Below are 18855 nucleotides of genomic sequence, written 5' to 3'. Positions count from 1 at the left end.
CCTTTCTCACGTACGGACTGTGGAAAGACCTTTATTTTGTACTCAGAACATACTAAGCAAAGGAAAACGCACACTGAAGAGAAATATATATATATATATATATATATATATATATATATATATATATCTCAAAAGTATCCTGCCCGCAAGGCAGAGTCTGGCAAACTTCCCGTGTCATACTCAATATGCTAAATACCAGGAACAATGATGTGTCTCATTCTCCTAATGCTGAAAGAGCATTGCAATGGCTCTTAAAATCTCAAGGCTAGTAAGAAGGAGACATTACTGGTGCCTGCTCGAGGAAATCGACGATTGTGATCTTGTGATATATATATATATATATATATATATATATATATATATATATATACTGTTGGAAGGCATTAACTTACCCCTCACTCCTTCCATATAAGAGCATTCATACTGGAAAGAAACCTTATGTGTGTAAGGCAAGCAGGAAGGCCTACATTATGTCCTCAAGCCTTAGTGATCACAGAAAAAATGATATGGCACACAGTTTACATATGGAAGGACTGTGGGAAGGCCTTCATTCAAAATTGATGTCTTACTAAGGTAAGCTAAAGGCCCTCCTGAAGAACTTACCATCACTACTCATAAATACACTGGCTTGGCTCTTCACACGCTACCTGTCTGAATGCAAGGTTCCATCCCAATGGAAAACCAGCAGGACTGTACTACTCTACAAGAAGGGAGACATCCACGACATTGGCAACTTTCACCCAATCTGCCTATTGTCTGTCATCTACAAACTGTTCACTAGAGTCATCCTGAATAGGATTAGCAGCACTAGATGAAAGACAATCATGTGAACAAGTCGGATTCCGAAAAGGATTCAGTACCATCGACCATATCCACACGATTACTAAGCTCATTGAGGTTTCTCAGGAGTTCAAGATGCCGCTCTGTCTAATGTTCTTTGATTTACAAAAGGCCTTTGATTCTGTTGAGATGGAAGTGGTCATTGAAGTCCTAGCCAATCAGGGCGTTCAAGCCCAATACATCAAGATCCTCCGTGAGCTGTATTGCTGATTCACTACCAGGATCTCACCATTCTACAAAGAAGTAATCATCGATGTCAAGAGAGGGGTTTGGCAGAGTGATACCATTTCACCAAAACTCTTCAGTGCCACCCTTGAGAGCATCATGCAATGACTGGAATGGGAAAGCATGGGAGTGAAGATAGATGGTCGGCAACTACACCACCTCCGCATTGCTGATGACATCATTCTAATAACACCAAACATCAGCCAAGCGGCACAAATGCTGACTGACTTCCATCGTGAATGTGGAAAGGTCGGACTACAGCTGAAACTTACGAAGACAATGTTTATGAGAAACAGCCTTGTTCCTGATGCTCCATTCACTCTCAACGGAACCACCATCTCCGAATGCAACAGTTATATATACCTAGGTCAAGAAATCAACAATATGAATGACCTGGCACCTGAGTTGCGCAGGAGGAAGAGAGCGGCTTGGAATGTCTTCAAGAGTGTTGAAGAAATAACTAAGAGGACAAAGAACCTCCATCTACAAGCACATCTCTTCGATTCCACTGTTCTTCCTGCATTAACATATGCCTCAGAGACCTGGGCCCTACGAAAACAGCATGAGAACGCTATTCGGGTCTCAAAGAGGAATCAAAAAAGCTATGCTTGGAATATCACGATTCACTCAAATGAGAGATAGAATCTGGAGTTCTGATCTTCGTCAATGCTCAAGAATCAGGGACACTGTCTCATTTGCCAAGGCATCAAAAATCAGATGGGCTGGACATGTAATGAGGTTTACAGATAACCGCTGGACTAGAGCCATTACTGATTGGATTCCACGGGACATCAAAAGATCGCGTGGACGTCCACCTACAACATGGTCAGAATTCTTTGTCAAGACCCTGAATGATCGGTTTGAGGCTCTGCATGTTCCTAGAACGAACAGATACCATTGGGCTACGCTTAGCACGCAACCGGGATGAATGGAGACATTACTGGCACCCACTCGAATAAATCGATGAATAACGGGGATTAAGTGATTAAGTGAATATATATATATATATATATTCACTTAAGTGAAGTGATACATATATATTCCAATAATGAAACATACATGTTTTTTAAAAATAGGTCACTTTTAGGGCTGGAGCAATCGTTACAGTAGGAAAGCCACTTGCCTTGCATGTAGCTGACCCAGGTTTGATACCTGGGATTCCATAAGTGCCCGGAGCCTGCCAGGAATGATTCTTCATTGCAGAACCAGGACTAACCGCTGAGTACCTCCAGGTGTGACCCCCAAACCAAAACTAGGCTACCTTCTATTATATTAATATGTATAATAATAATGATAATAATAATTGTAATAATAGCATTATGTATCATAGAGTAATCTGGTAAAAACATATATAATTTTTAGCGCTTTTGTAGAGTTTTTTTTTTTTGCTTTTTGAGTTATACCCAGTGATACGTAGGGGTTACTCCTGGCTCTGCACTCAGGATTTACCCCTGCTGGTGCTCAGGGGACCATATGGGATGCCGGGACTCAAACCCAGGTTGGCTGTGTGTTGGCTGGTCATTTATATTTTTTATGAAAATATAAAAATATATTTTTATTAAAACACCATGACTTATAAAGTTGCTCCTATTACAGCTGTTTCAAGTACACAGTGTTCCAACACCAATACCAACAGTGTGACCTTCCCTCCACTGATGTCCCCTATTTCCCTCCCACCCTTCCAATCTGCCCCCTTAAGTGAATTCATAAGAAACTGACTGCAGATTGTTTGCTCCAACTTAGAGGAATGGCAAAAGGAACTGTCACAAAATAAATCAGTTACAGTTAAATGTGATGCTTGGTTGCTATAAGATTTTAATCTGGGGCTGGAGCGATAGCACAGCGGGTAGGACATTTGCCTTGCACACGGCTGACCCGGGTTCAATTCCCTGCATCCCATCTGATCCCCCGAGCACTGCCAGGAATAATTCCTGAGTGCAGAGCCTGAAGTAACTCCTGTGCAATGCAGGATGTGACCAAAAAAGCACCAATAAAAAGATTTAATCTATGTAAATAAAGGAATTCAAATCATTTAACATAATATACTAGAATGCCTATTCTTATTTATAAAAATAAGTTTTCAGGGATTGGAGCAACAGTGCAGTGAGTTGGGCATATGCCTTGAATGGGGTTGACCTAGGTTCAATCCCTTGGGATTGACCTCAAAGTACTGACAGGTCTGACCTGGAAAACCAACCAACCAGTGAAGTGCCGACATCACCACCACTCAGCGTGAGGGTATCTGCATCTGTGGCTCCTCTTCGGTAGAATGAACAGCTCTAGGGGCCAGGACCCAGGGAGAGGTGGGAACTGACACAGTTTCCCAGGGATTTTCAGTGACTTGCTTTCTTTTTCTTCTCCAGTGACAGTCTAGATGTGTGTCTTAAGGAGCACCAGCAGAAATTGTACCATCAGGTGAGCAGCTGGCTCCTTCGGAAATGGTTCCCTGATCTGCAGACCGTATGTTGATGACGGAGGCTCTGCTGGGGTCAGGGAAAGATGCTGGGACAGAATCAACCTGTCTGGAGAGTGTATGTCGAATTCAGATGAAGGGATCTGATAAGGTCAGTGGACTGGGAGGGAATCAAGTGATGAAATCACTGCAAGTTCTCAGAATATTTCAGAAGACTTCAAAGCATGTTAATGCTGTGTTCCTATTATAATAATTACTACAAATACTTAAAAAGTATTTGGGCCACAACGAGCGGTGCTCTGGAATCAAACCCGGGTTGGCCACGGGGAGGATAAGTGCCCTCCTCGTTGAACTAACGTTCTGGCCCATTGATATTTTTTTCACATGGGCTACACTCCATTAGAATTTGGGGGCTGCTAGGGCTATACCAAATGGTGCTTTGGGGCCCATGCAAGCGTGGGAGATGGAACTCAGGGCCTCAGATGAGCGAAACGTGTATTCTACCACTTGGGCATTTTCTCTGATCCAAATAAACTGTGTATTTTGAGGAAAATCTTGAAAATGACCTGAGCCAGCCGTGACTTGAACCATCTTTACACCGATAGCCCAGTAAAAAATAAGAGAAACATTTCATACACCAAAAAGGCAGAGCTCAAAAGCATGATTTATTTATTTTTTTATTAAAAATTTTTTTAACAGTGAGACATCATGAGGTACAGTTGCAGACTTACACATAAACTGTGTAATTTGTGCTTGGGTTTCAATTATACAATGATCATATACTCATCCCTCCACCAGTGCCCATTTCCCACCACCATGGATCCCAGTATCCCTCCCACACCCCCACACCCCCCATCCCACCCTGCCTCTGTGGCAGGGCATTCCCTTTTGTTCTCTCTCTCTTATTGGGTGTTGTGTTTAGCAAAAGAGGCAATGGGTGACAATCATGTTTAGTCTATAGTCTACTATTTGCATGTCAAAAGCATGATTTAATGCAAATATTTCTATATATCACTAGTTATAATAATGTTACCACCATGTGCTGCTGGAGTACCAGATGTTAAGTGTCATGGAGTTCTTTTTTGCAGATCAGCAGGTAATTATAGTGGAGTGCCAGTTCACAAAAATACCACTGAGAGGAAAGAATGTTCCCCCCCTTCTAATTGCAAAAGGAAGAAAATTAAGACAACTAGAAAAAAGGATAAGAAATGTACATATTGGGGGTTGGAGTGATAGTACAGTGGGTAGGGCATTTGCCTTGCACGTGGCTGACCTACTTTCAACCCCTGCCATCCCCTACTCTCCCTCAAGTGCGGCCAGGAGTGAATCCTGAGTGCAGAGCAAGGAGGAACCCCTGAGCATTTATGGGTGTGACTCAAAAAGAAAAAACAAAGAAATAGAAAGAAAGAAATATTGTTTGTTATCATGCTAAGTGAAATGAGTCAGAAAGAGCTGGACAGACATAGAATGACTGAACTCATTTGTGGAATATAAAAATGAGACTGTCATCCAAGGGCAGTACACACAAAGCCCAGGAATATTACTCCATGGGTGGTAGCCTGCCTTATAAGATGGGGAGAGGGCAGGTGGAATAGAAAAGAGATCGCTAAGTCAATGATGGTTGGAAGGATCACTCAGGATGGGAGATGTGTGCCGAAAATAGATAAAAGACCAAAGGTGATAGACCTCAGTACCTGTATTGCAAACCATAATGCCAAAAGTAGAGAGTATGGGGTAGATTGTCTGCCATAAAGGTAGGAGGGAGACATTGGTGGTGGAAAATGGAGGGATGGGTGTTCGATCATTGTATGACTGAAACTCAAACTCAAACTCAAGCTTTCTAGCTATATCTCACAGTGATTCAATACAAAAAGAAATGTTCATATTGTATCTGCCTAAGACCATTGTGTGCCTTTCTTTTTCCCTTTTCTCATGTGTTCATATTTTTACTTAAGTAATTAATTTGGTGGTGCAAGGCTTGGGCCTCACAACTGAGCCACATCCCTGACCAATATATTTAAATTTTAAATATTTGAGTCTGATTTGATAATAATCATCATTTACTCTGTGTCTTTTCAGTAGACTTAAGTCACAGTCATAGATTGTAGAGAAATGAATTTTATCAGACTTAAAAATAGATCTTCAGGGGCTGGAGAGATAGCACAGTGGGTAGGCCGTTTGCCTTGCACGCAGCCAACATGGCCAACACAGGTTCGATTCCCAGCATCCCATATGGTCCCCTGAGCACCGCCAGGAGTGATTCCTGAGTGCATGAACCAGGAGTAACCCCTGAGCATCTCCGAGTATGACCCAAAAAGCAAAAAAAATAGATCTTCACAAATAATCAATGAAGATCAAGGCCTGGACTTGCCTTCCCCAGGCCTTGCTTATCCCTGGGCTGAAAGGAGGAACGTTCATATAGAAGGCATTTCGTGATCATCGAGAAACTCCTGGTTTGAAGTAACATTCCTCCACCTGATTTCCTGAGTATAATATGACATTTTTCCACCCCTCAGAGAGAACTATTTGAGAAAAAGCAGAGGCACAAGCGCCTGGATCTAATGATGGTGTGGCCAAATCCTGTTACTGGACTTCCTCTTGCAAAGGAGAGAAGTGGGAAGAATAGATTCCATCTGAGGTCATCTTGTCCTCCTGGCATCGATTTCATCCTGTCTGGTGTGTGTTCACCACAGCTCTTCCTGCTGGGAGGCATTTTCTGCAGCCACAGGAGAAGGTGGGAAGGGGGACCAAGGGGCCTGTTTTAGCATCATTCAAAACCACATATGAGCTAGAATTAAGAAGTGGACTCATCAGTGGGAGGTTTCTGTTCTCTGTCTCTCTCTCTATCTTTAGCTTTTTCTTTGGTTACACCCTGTGATGGCTCAGGGGTTACTCCTGGCTTTATGTTCAGCAATCACTCTTCACAGTGCTCAGTGGCCCCTGTGGGATATTGGAAATCAAACCTGGGTTGGCTGCATGCACGGAAAGCACCTTACCTCTGGTACTATTGCTCCAGCACCCATCTACTGAGTGTTCTTGGTGTTAGACTTCTAAAGTACAACATCATGTTTATTTGCGTTAGTAAAACATGGTAGAGTGAACACCATTCCTGTGAAACCATGATAGGTAGAAGAGAAGCGGGATGATTTGGTGGTTCTAATTCTTAGGTGCATCTAAACCAACTGTCACAGAAAAGCGCATTCTTCCTTTGGTTTTCCTTTCCGTTGGCTTATAGGAGCTGTTGACCCAGCTGCCACCACAAGGTCCAACGATCAGGATTCAGCCCTAGGACTTCCTCTAAACTCTTCTGCTGGGTCGAGCACTGCGATTGGTGAGGACAGGAAAGACTTGCAGATAGATGCAGTCACATGTCACCTTTTCATTGATATATTGTTGGGGAACGGAATGTGGGTATTGGGTTTTTGAGACACAGCTGACTGTGCTCAGGGACCTCCCCTGCAGTGTGGGGGAGGACATACCAACCCGAAGGCCTAACCTATGATCCAGTCCTTGACTTTTGTCGTTGGGATAAAATAAATGAAGAAAATATCTCTGGGTGGATCAAAATTGTGTGTAACGCAGCTTATGGCTTAACAGGTGACAGCACATTCCAGATGCTGCCCTGAGCACTGCCAAGAATAATCTCTGAGTGCGGAGCCAGGAGTAAGCCCCGAACACTGCAGGTTCTGGTTCCTTCCCTCCCCCACAGCCCCCAATCTTTACAAAGGCATCAGATGTCAAACCATATGCGCTTGGCAGATTGGTAGGGACCGTCAGACTGCAGTGTGGCCAGTGGCAGAGATGTAGATGCCCGAGCTCTGGAAACAGCATAGAGGATATGAACTCTGGAGTAACAACTTTATTTTCCGGGGGTTACATTTCTAAAGTACAACACCAATTATCAATTTTTAATTTTAGCCGTCCCCAGCAATGCTCAGGATTTCCTCCTGGCTCTGCCCTCAGGAATTCCTCCTAGTGGTGTTCAGTGGACCCCATAGGATGTGTTTAAGCTGTGTTGGTCATGCGCAAGGTAACAACAGCCTTACCTGCTATATTATATCACTCTGTTATAACATCTAGAATATTCTATGTTAATAAAATTCCTTTCAGTGAACACCAATCCTGTTTATATTACAGGAAGATAAATGAAATGGTTTGGTGGTTCTGAATTCTCACCTATATCTGAATCACCCAGCGACATGCCAACTCATTGTTCCCTGGGTTTTCTTTTTCTTTTGGCTCCTAGATAATGTTGGCACAGACAATAAGGTTTTGGACCTGAAACTTCCTGTCTCCTCTCAGAGCTCTCTTACCCCCGTAGAGAAAATTGAGGCATTGGAGATAATTCCACACTATCCAAAGCGTACTTCTATCATTTTATCACAAAGATGGTAAGGACAGGAAATAGATCAAACCCAGGTCTTCCACATGCACTGAAGACTTTTGAGCTTTTTCTGTGGCTTCCATCTTAGGGTTTTCAGCTGAGAAAGGCTATCAGAAGTGGACTGTGGACAAATGACCCTGTATCCTAAAGAATGAATTTGAAGGAGGGCTGGAGCAATAGTATGCAATAGGTTGGGTGCTTGCTTTGTATGCAGCAGACCAGGGGTTGATCTCTCGAACCACATATGGTTCCCCAATCCATTTAAGATATGATCCCTGAGTGCAGAGCTAAGCTGGAGCCATGAGCACTTCCAGGGATGTCCCAGAAAAGAAAAAAAAGAATGAATTGAGGGGAGCAAGTCTGGAAGCAGAACTACCCCAGAGATGGTGTGACTCCTAGTATGAGTTCTATTCCAATGTGGTGTGTTAGAAAAATAAGCAGAGAAAAAGTAGGATTACAGTGCAGGGCGGTGGGACAGGGGTGAGCCACCTGCACGTCTCTGAGTACGACTGTGACAAGAGTTGTCAACATTTGGATAGATGCTAAGAAGGCCAAAAAGATTTTAATGACGTCTTTAGTTCAGAGATTTTTGTTTTTCATCAGAATTGCAGCTGTTGAAATATTTTCTCTGGCAGGTATTGCAGCCCACGTGATCATGATTAGATGAAGACAAGGAAGGTCAAGAATCTGCAGAAGTAATTCTAAAAAAAAAAGTTTACCCTCATCCACAGTGGAGAAATCTGGGGGTGCAGCCAAATTGAAGTCAGCCACGGTATGAAGATCCAAAATGTTTCTAGTTAAGTGAGAAGTTCAGTTCTGCAGTCACTGGGAACCAAGGGGACTGTCTCCCAGACCTAACTTCAGTGTTTCAATGCCATTAGTCAATCTGGTCCACGTTCCTAAGACTTAAGCTCAAATATAGGCTCCAGAGTCACAATGCCTCTGCTTTCTTTTGTCTCCAACTGACTTGAATCCACTTCTCATCTCTCATCACTCTCTATTCACCAACATCTCACACCTTTCAGTATTTCATTTACCATGCCTGGAAAATTGAAGCGTGGAGGTAAGCCAGTCCATTATTATGTTGAAGTGTTTCTTAAAGAGTTTGAGGTTTTCTTCTCAATGCCCCAAATGCTCATGGATAGTGCTTCCCTCAGAGTTTGACAAAGTCCTTTTAGACAGACATTCCCGAAGTGAACTCGCTGTTGGCATCTCTGAATAAAGGACTTAGCTTACCGTCAAGCTCCTCAGGAGGTCGCTGTGAGATGTATGATAATCAGAGACATTAATGGTATCTTCCCCGGCTACTTTATGTTTGTGGAAGCTAGAGAGAATAAGGAGGTATGACACTGGATTTTCCTCTTAAGCTGGGGTCTCAAAGGGAAGAGTTTAGGGAACTTGGATTGCTGAAGTGTTCATGAGGACCTTCACCTGGGGGTTAAACCATGTCAGCTTGTGGGAAGAAGGGACTATTCGTTCCTGGGCTGTGTTCCTGGAGCTCTTAGGCGACTAGACACAATCTTCCACTCCTGTGCAGCCAAAGGAAAAGAGTTTTAGGGGCTGGAGCGATACTACAGCTAGTGGGGCATTTACCTTCCACGCAACCGACCCGGGTTCAAATCACAGCATTACATACGGTCCTTCGAGCACCATCAGGAGTAATTCCTTAGTGCAGAGCCAGGAGTAACCCCTGTGCATTGCCGGGTGTGACCCAAAAAGCCAAAAAAAAAAAAAAAAACAAGAAAGAAAAGAAGAGTTTTAGAGCAATAGTAAACAGGGAAAGGCATTGGACCTTGCACAGGGCCAATCCAGGTTCAATCCCCGGAATCCTGACTGGTACTCTGAGCCCTGCCAGGGTTCCTGAGTGTAGAACCAGGAGGAACCCCTGAGCATCACTGGGTGTGGCCCAATGTCCCTCCCCCACCTCCATAAGGAAGTAATATAGTGGGAAGGAATATTTAAAGAAATCATTTTCCCTAACTTGGATGGATGGAAGGTTACTGTGGCCATTCTGGTTATTTTCCTTAAATAGCAAAGAAAGATAAATGCTGTTTGAAATATAGAACATGGTGGCATATTTCACTGTTGACCAGAGCTTTCTTCTTTTTCCAGATGTTTGCCCTTGCAGCTAGAAAGTGCCAGAAGTTTATGAGATCGGAATACATTATGTCCACTGACATTGTGGATTTACATCGTGGAGGGTTGAATTACGTTGGCAGACTTCAGTGAGAGTTGCCTTGTATCAATGCATTTTCTTTCGACAAAAAACATTGGGGGGGTGCATAGCACCCAAGGCTCAACCTGTCACATGTTAGTGATCTCTTCTACAAGGCCTGAATGTCTTCAGGGTAAGCTACAGCAATCTCCACCCCCTTTCCTCTACGGAAAACTTTCGGGATCATTGGTAGCAGAGTATTCATAACAAGCAATAAAAAATAAATTATTCAGAATCTGACTTTGGAGCAGGCTTGCTAGGTATTGTGAAGATTTGAAATAATGGTCGTGGGAAGGGGGAATGGTGGTGGAATTGGTGTTGGAATATTAAGTGCCATAAGTCATAGTGAACAACTTTCTAAAAATAAAATTTTTAAAAAATTGAGGATGGGAGACACCTGATAAGACAGTTTGCATGCAACTGGACCGGATTCGAATCCTGGCACCACATTAGTTATCTGAGCAACCTCCGAGTCCCTCGTGAACATAGAGGTAGGAATAAGCCCTGAGCACCCCTGATTGTGGCTCTACCCTGCCCCTTCCCCATTAGAACTTCTGCCCCATTAGAACTTCTTTCTGATGAAACGGGCCACTCATGGGGCAGGGGGTGGGGTGGGACAGCAAGGTCAACTCTCAGCGGCCGTCAGGGAAGCACCCCTGTCTTGCTTCCAGGAGAGATCTCTGAAAAGGTGATGGTGAGCATTTGGCTATTTGACAATGAGCAAGACAGAGAGACTCCCATTCTGTACCAATATCAGCAGGGTTGCTTCTGCAGGGGAAACCCAGAAGCCATCTCACTGACTCTGTGTCCTGCTTCTAGGGCCAACCTCATGGAGACAAAGTACACACTATACAGCAATAGTATGGATCCAAACTAGTGCAGGGACTCGACAGAAAAGTGCTCCATAGCAGGAGCTCAGGACCAACACTTATATAAATGTGTCCTTGGTCGCCTCCTCTGTCCCCAGGCTGTGCTGCTGTGCTTCCACTGTGATGGGTGGATTTGCTTCAAACAGTCCACTGCCTTTTTCTTTCCTTCCTCTTTTCTCCTCCTATATAGCAAACTATTCATTTTTTCTTTTTAGAGCTTATTTTATTTTTATAAAGCTGTTCCCAATAACTTAGTACATTGAATATTCCAACACCAAGGCCACCACCATTCTACCTTCCCACCTCCATATTTAGAATGTTTCCACCCCGGCCCCCAAAGTAGGACCTCAATAATGTAGTTTGTATTGTTCATTATGGAAATACGCTAAAAACGATCCCAAAATGTTTCCTTAGATGAAAGTGTATGAAGATTGCTGACCCTTAATTTGTTCTGAATGCCTGTTGCATTCTCTCTCCAGCAGTGCTCCTTCTCTTTTGATTAAATAGTCGCGTGGTTTTAATTTTATATGACCAAGATTTTAATTTTACATGACCAACACCTTGTGTTAAGAAAATAGTCCTGGACTGGAGCTATAGCACAGCAGGTAGGGCGTTTGCCTTGCACGCGGCTGACCCGGGTTTGATTCCCAGCATCGCATACGGTCCCCTGAGTAGCGCCAGGGGTAATTCCTGAGTGCAGTGCCAGGAGTAACCCCTGTGAAAAGAGTCTGATCCAAAGCAAAACAAAAAGAAAAGAAAGAAAAGAAAAGAGAAAGGAAAAAAAAAGAAAATAGACTTACCCTGCCTTTAACGACAGTAAAAAAAAGTTCTGACTTATTTTTCTATCTAGAAAAATCAAGCGCTTGGATTTTGAATGCCTAAAAATATGACTGTGATCATTCCAAGCTCTACTGGGAGTGAAGAGCAGGTGCCAGTTGAGTCAAAGTGTGTAAGTAGGAGCAGAGTTGCTCAGCAAAGGCTATAAAAGAGCTGAATACAAAAAATGTGTGTGTATGTAGACCTTAAAATTGCATTATAGTTAAGGTAATTTGTTTGCACCAATGTTGACCTCCCTGATCTTAGTATACTCTACTATTTCACCACACCACAAACAAATCCTACTTTTTTTTGCTTTTACTTTGTGCAGGGGTCTGGACCATGTGCCAGAAATATATTCTGGGGCTCCAGATTGCAGATCACGTGTGTTCCAGCCCATGGAGTCATGTGCCCAGCCCTAAATGAAGACTAAGAATTCTGTCACTCAGGGCCATTGTGAAAGTGGTTGAATTGAAAATATTGAGTCTGGAGGGAGAAATGCCAGATAACTTATTCTCATTTTTTTAAATGACTTCATTTCTCTCTCCCCCTCCCCCAAGCTTTCTGGGTCACCCTCAGTGATGTTCAGGGGTTCCTCCTGTCTCTACACTCAGGAAATAAGTCCTGGCAGTGCTCAGAAGACCCTATGGGATTCTGGGGATCAAACTCCGGGCAAGCTGCATGCAAGGCAAAAACCCTGCCCACTGTACTATCTCCCCAGCCCCCAAATGGCTTCATTTTTGACATTGTTCTGTTGGATTAGTTCTCAATAGAAGAGACCGTTCCCCTGTGCTACTCTGTACCTCAGAGTGTGGAAATGATCTCTTGTGGTTCCTTGTGCAGAGTCACATACTGTTTTCCTTCATACAGATCTTCAAGATTTTTTTTTATCTAAACAGAAAAAGAAAACCAAGGACAATATCGTTGAATTGATAAGCAAGAAACCAATTGGGAGCCTTGAGACTCAGAGCTATCACTTGGCCCAGTGGATGAAGAAGTCACAGAAGAGCTTTCAGCTCATTCACGGAAATGAGCGTAAGTCCAGTGTCAGGGTTGGATGGAGCAGAAGGAAAGAGGATCTTTCAGATGGGGGAGGCCTTGTCTCTCATGAACCATTCTACTCAGGAGGGGAATGGTTTAGAAAGATGTGACTGCCTTCTAATGAGAACATTTCACAGTAGAATTTGAGTTAATTTCTTTCTTTCTTTCTTTCTTTCTTTCTTTCTTTCTTTCTTTCTTTCTTTCTTTTCTTTCTTTCTTTCTTTTCTTCATTCCTATCTTCCTTCCCTTCTTCCTTTCTTTTCTTCCTTCCTTCCTCCCTCCCTCCATTCCTTCTTTATTTCTTTTCAGGTCACACCTGGCGATTCTCAGGGGTTCCTTCTGGCTCTGCACTCATGAGTCAGAGCTCATGGGACCATAGGATACTGGGAATTAAACCCAGGTCTTCTGCATGCAAGGTAAACGCTCTCCCTGCTGGGCTCTCCCCGAGTTTGAGCTTCTGAAACTTTGTGCTGAGGCATGCAGATTTAGAGATTCTCTGGGCCCAATTGAAGGTTTCACGTTTCAGAGATGGACTGCTGATGAATCAAGGAAAATTTGTTTGTTTTTTTCCTCCTTATTTGATTTTAGGGCCAAATTTAGTCATACCTGGGGGTTATTCCTTCTTTGTCCTCAGGAATCACTCCTGGTTGGTCTCGGGGGACCCTATGGCATGTTGGGGATCCAAACCAGGTCTTCTGCGTGCAAGACAAAATGGCATATCAGCTGTCCTATGGCTGCAGCCTGAGATTTTGTTTCTGTCCCTTCAATACAGGTTTTTCTCCAGTCCACCTACACCAATGGCCTCATGTCTTTCCTTCCCAGCTTCCCATGTGGTCATGCAGCTTGAGCACGTGATCAAGCATGAATACGTCATGGAGTTGAGCCACCCTCTGTGGACAGTACAGGCATTTGCCATTGCTCTGTCAAGGTTTGACAGAGGTTGACGGGCTCGTGAGGGCCAAGTCCGCCCCGTGCATGACTGGGATGTTGTGAGTGGAATGACAGGGAGAGGTGGGGCGATATCAGGTCACTTCGTTCCTTTAACGAGTCATTTTCAACCTGGCCTGCCGAAAACAAATTAGGTACTAGTAGGTCTTGGGGGTGAGAGAGTGGGTGAGATATGGCAGCTGGTGACAGGCAGCCCCCAAGCCGGCCATCCTTCCCTGCTCCTGCAGGACTAGCAAATGTTCTCCCCCAGTGCTTGCGGCTGGTACAAAGTCTTAGGGAACGGAAACTCCAGGGATAGATTCGGTGCAGGAGGGCCACCAAGGGGATACAGAGGCAGGACTGCAGCTGCAGATGTCAAAGCAGGTACAAGACAGGCTGAACTAACAGCATCGTAGAGATTCAACCAGGAGGCTGGCAGATAGCCAGGTACCAGAGAAATGACATTCTAATCCAGACAGGGCATCCGGCAGCAGGTCGAGAGACATCACAGCCACCTGGAGGTAGATAGAGAAACCTGGAAATCAGAGAATACCTGAATTGTTTGTTTATTTTTTTCAATTGTTCATTTAGTTTTTTTTAATTTTTTTTGTTATTTGGATCTCTTCTTTTGATTTTTTCCCTTTTATTGAATCACTGCTAGATAGACCCTTACAAAACTGTCCGTGGTTAGGTGTCCATCACACAGGGTTCCAATGCCCATCCCTCTAGGAGCTGCTTCAGCGTCTTTAATTCTGTCTGCAGTTCTTTCATGTAGTCCTCAGGAACCACATGCCGAGGAACAAATCTACTGTTGTGGGACCATGTCTTGGTGTTCCAGAGCTGACCATTACTCAAGGACTTGGATGCAGGACCAGAGAGACAGTGGACTTGTACATAATGACCTACCTGTGTCATCACCACAGAAAAAAAGTCACCACATGACTTCCAAGATAGCATTTTCCCTGCCCTCTTTAAACCAAAAAGTGGGGGAAGAAAAACTTGGACTCTGTCAGTTCTGTCCATCCTGAATTGGCCAACAATGGAAGACAAATAACCCTCAGATGAGTAGAGATATGGTCACCTTTGCAAAATAGCCAGAATACCCAACTCTCTTCTGTCTTCTCCTTCTCCTCTTCAGCTGGATGCCATGAGCCCAGCCTCAGCCCCATCTCAGTTTTCGTTTCCATATCAGACAGCCGAGTGCAAAACCTTGAACGTGATAACACCACAAGTTTGAGCTCTCTAGACAGATGGAAAATTGAGTTATCGGTACTGTCTTACCCCACAACACAGAATGAATGCCTTCAGGGGAAAAGAGCCAATTCAATGGCCGGTACAGGATCTTGGGGGAAAGTTATCTGGGACAAGGATCACGATTTTGCTATTTAGTTCTGTGACTTTTCAAAGTTTGGTTTCTGGGCTGTGCACTCAGTGGTGTCTAGGGCTGACTCCTGGCTCTGTGGTCAGGGGGTCAGGGATCACTTCTGGCTGGCTCAAGGTCCCCTTTGGGTGCTGGGGATGGAACCCTGGTCAGCTATGTTCCAGGCAAGTGCCTTAGCAGCTCTCTGATCTCTCTATGGTTTTGTGAAATTCTTGGAGCGGGGAAGAACTGCACTGGATTCAGGATGTGAAAAAGGGCCTTGTTCAAGGAAGGCAGTATATTGACAACCAAGCTGTTGGCCTGAGGGGATGTGTCTTGAAAATATTTCAAACATGGCAACAGCTCAAGACCTCATCGACAAGAAGATGGAGAAATGGGAAATAATATTTTAAAGATGTTTACTACTTCTTTAAATCTCCCTGGCAAGAAGACTAGCTACTTTGGTTCTAACCTTCTCAAAGGAGTGACATTATTCCTGCCTCAGTGCAAATGTAGTCATTTGGGTCTCGGTTCTAACAGGAAAAGGTGGTTAATGCGGGTTTTGCTGTTTTCCAGAATGTCTTAGATGTTTACCTTTCTGTTTACTAGGGAATGCATAAGATAGGAACTTAGGGTTTTGCTGTTTCAAAGAAAACCCTACATCTTTACAAAGGAAACGTTGATCTGGGTCTTTGCTCTAGGAGAGAGAATGGTTAATTTACGTCTTGCTTTTTCTGATCAAGTGAGAAATATTTTTTTTCTTAAGAAAAGTAAGTAGTGGGCCTGGAGCAATAGTACAGCGGGTAGGGCGTTTGCCTTGCACTCAGCCAACTCAGGTTCGATTTCCAGCATCCCATATGGTGTCCCCTGAGCATTGCGAGGGGTAATTCCTGAGTTTAGAGCCAGGAATAACCCCTGTGCATCGCTAGGTGTGACCCAAAAAGCCAAAAAAATAAGACAAATAAGAAGTGTCAGATCTGTGCCTGAACAAAATGAATTGGCTTTTTTTTTGGTCCTGCTGTGATAAGAGGTAAGTTTTAAATGTCCAGTGCTTCCCTTCGTCTCTGCCTAGAAATCTTCCATCTCTGCCCAGGGGGTGATTTCAGATTCTGCTGAAGGAGCTTCAAGTCCAGCCTTGAATACTGCCCCCAAGTCCTGAGATAGCGCAGGTTTGAGGAGACCTTGGGAAGGGGTGAGTCCGCAGCCCTGCCCAGAGGCTACAGGTCTGATGTCTGCTGGTCCCTGAGGGATGAAGCCACCACTGGGCTCTGAATTCTCATCCCTGGACTAGTGGGGGCTCAAGTTCCAACAGTTTTTCCCCCAGTATCCCATTGAGTAGGGGGGAAATTTCAAGGACCCAATATCTGCTACCGGTCTCGGGATTGTGGCTTCTTCTGGAGCCAGGACGCTTCTTAATCCCAACTGAGAAACGGGTTCTGGGATAAGTGAGAAGCAGTTCCTGGGCCTCTGAGCGGGGATTTTCACAGCCTCCCACCTCCCAATGGGTGGCCCTGGGCACAGGGAATCTCCCTGAATTCACCTCTCCCTGGAAATGAGAGCTCCTGGAGAGTGCAGGTTCTGACAAGGAGGAGCAGGGACTTCTTGGGTGGGCAGAATCCCTTGACCTGACAGGTCTGTTCTCCAAATCTCCAAATAGCGACTGAAAATTGACTTAAAGTTTCTCAGAGAAGAAGTGTAGCTGGGTGTGGCCCCCAAATAAAACAAACAGGAAAAAAAATTCAATAGAAAATAGATGATAATTTTTGGTGTCAGTACAGTACAGTGGGTAGGGTGCTGGCCTCAATGTGGCTGACCAGGTTGCATCCCCAGCATCCCATAGGGTCTCCCTAGCCACCTGAGCACAGAGTCAGGAGTCCTGAGCATTTCTGAGTATGAACTCCATTGCCAACGCCCCCCAAAAAAATTCCAAAAAATATCAAATAGGTTCCAGGAAGGGGGTGTTCCCTGCAAAGTTCCCTGTGGATAGTGGGTCTTGGGACAGCTTTCAGATCACACACAGCCTTAGGGACCTTCCTCAAGCTCGAATTCAGTTTTGTTCCTTGTCGGGCCTCACCCGTGGGCCTTTCCCTAACAGCCAGGACTTGGGTTCCAGGAGGAGGAAACTATAACTTCAAGGACTTCCAGCCTTGGGGTGCTCCCAGCAGCTGCAGTGCCTCCCAGGAAGCCAGAGGTCCTCTCACTTTGTCTCCATGACAAGCCCCAGGCTTCCCAGTAAGGGACAACAGTACTAAGGCCTGGTGGAAGTCACTGCCCAGCCGGAGCAAAGTCCAGCAGGGAGGGCGTTTCCCTTTCATGTGGTTAACCTGGATTTGATCCCCAGCTGCCCATAGGGAGCCCCTGAGCACCGCCAGGAGTGATTCCCCTGAGTGCAGAGCCAGGAGGAATCCCTGAACATCACCAGGTGTGACCCAAAAAGAAAAAAATAAGAGGGGGAAAAATTCCCCAGAGGGGCAATGTCAGAACTGTGAGAAAGGATCTGGCTCAGACACACCCCATAAGCAGAGCCCCAGCTTTGCATAATCGCCTGCCGGTTTCACAGACAAAGAGGCAAAGATGCCTTCCGCAATCCTTAACGGCCCTGCCCCGCCATCCCTCAGGGACAGAATCTAGGGGTACAGAGGCAAACAGTGGGTGTCCAGATATCATTTTTAGTGGATTTCCATAACGAGCAATACAAACTAAATTATTGAGGTCCTGCTTTGGGGGCCGTGGTGGAAACATTCAAAATATGGAAGTAAGAAGGTAAAATGGGTAGAGTGGTGGTGGGCTTGGTGTTAGAATATTCGATGAGGTAAGTTATTGACTGGAGCGATAGCACAGCAGGTAAGGCGATTGCCTTGCGCGCAGCCGGTCCGGCCGAGCCGGGTTCGATTCCTCTGCCCCTGTTGGAGGGCCCGGCAAGCTACCGCGACTGTCTTGCCCACATGGCAAAGCCTGGTAAGCTACCCATGAGGTATTCTCTATGCCAAAACACAGAAACAATAATTCTCACGATGTATATGTTACTGGGCCCGCGAGCAAATCGATGAGCAATGGGAGGACTGTGACCGTGACTGTGAAGTTATTGAGAACAGCTTTATAAATTAAAATAAAACCTAAAAAGAAAAAAAAAAGAATGGTTGGCTACAGAGGAAGAGAGACGAGGAAGAAAAGGAAAAGTTAGCAGCCTGTTTGAGAGAAATCCACCCATCAGTGTGGAAGCACAGCAGGATGGCCTGGGGACAGAGGCACCACCCAAGGACACACTTACATAAGTGATGGTCCCGAGTTCCTGCTGCGTGGAGCACTTTTCTGTCGAGTCCCTGCACAGGTTTGGATCCATACTGTTGTTGTAAAGCGTGCACTTGCTTCTGAAATGGATGGACCTGGAGAGTATCAACTGCCCCATCCTAAGTGGGAGGAAACATCACGGGCTTTAGCCCAAGGATATGGAGAAAGGGAAGGGTGACTTTGCTTGTACCCTAATCTCAGCAGGAAACTATCAGGGGCCTCCACGACTCTCACAGACTCTTGTTTGTTCAGTAATTTCGGTTTTGAGTGGAAAAAGAATAGGGTTTTATTGATGTTTCTGTTTTGGGGCCACAAAATTCGTGCTCTGAGGTAACTCCTGGCTCTGAGCTGGAGGATTACTCCCGAGATGTTCGAAGATGATCCAGCTCAGGTTGACTGTGTGCCAGGCACTGCCTTACCCGCTGTACTGTCACTCTGGCCCCAGGGAGTAAGGTTTTGGGGTGCATATGTCAG

The 18855-nt window shown here is 44.8% G+C and overlaps 1 pseudogene; it reads left to right on the top strand.

Moving 5' to 3' along the window:
• LOC130022025 (zinc finger protein 571-like) overlaps positions 1–13747 on the top strand; it is a 65264-nt pseudogene extending 51517 nt beyond the window's left edge.
• The last annotated feature ends 5108 nt before the right edge of the window (positions 13748–18855 follow it).

Source organism: Sorex fumeus, unplaced genomic scaffold (assembly GCF_029834395.1).
Source record: "Sorex fumeus unplaced genomic scaffold, SorFum_2.1 ptg000019l, whole genome shotgun sequence".
Lineage (NCBI taxonomy): Eukaryota > Metazoa > Chordata > Mammalia > Eulipotyphla > Soricidae > Sorex > Sorex fumeus.
The sequence above is the reverse complement of the archived record's forward strand: the minus strand, read 5'-3'. Positions and strand labels throughout refer to the sequence as shown.